This window comes from Cicer arietinum, chromosome 1 (assembly GCF_000331145.2).
Source record: "Cicer arietinum cultivar CDC Frontier isolate Library 1 chromosome 1, Cicar.CDCFrontier_v2.0, whole genome shotgun sequence".
Classification (NCBI taxonomy): Eukaryota; Viridiplantae; Streptophyta; class Magnoliopsida; order Fabales; family Fabaceae; genus Cicer; species Cicer arietinum.
The window spans coordinates 29,418,116-29,418,696 of NC_021160.2; positions in this window are offsets into that span (position 1 = coordinate 29,418,116).

Here is a 581-nt window from a genome sequence, read left to right on the forward strand (position 1 = left end):
CGGTCCGACAATCATACTTTCACCGTCCTTATACCAACACAAGGGCGTTTGACACTTGCGCCCATATAGAGCCTCATATGGTGTCATTCCGATACTTGCGTGGAAACTATTGTTGTAGGTGAACTCAATCAACGGAAGTGCATCATCCCAACTTCCCCTATCATCTAATACACATGCTCTCAACATATCTTCCAGGGACTGATTCGTCCTTTCCGTCTGCCCGTCCGTTTGTGGATGGTAAGCTGAACTCAATCGTAGTTTCGTTCCCAATGCTTCGCGCAACGCTCCCCAAAAATGTGATGTGAACTTCGGATCACGGTCTGATACAATACTCGATGGTACCCCGTGTAACCTCACAATTTTAGCAATGTAGATCTCTGTTAGCTAATCTACCTTATAAGTGGTCTTTACCGGCAAAAAGTGAGCGGATTTAGCCAGTCGGTCCACTATCACCCATATAGAATCATTCTTTCTCCTTGTTTTTGGCAATCCAGTTATAAAATCCATGGAAATGTTGTCCCACTTCCATTCAGGTATATCTAAAGGTTGCAACATCCCAGCAGGTTGCTGATGTTCCACCT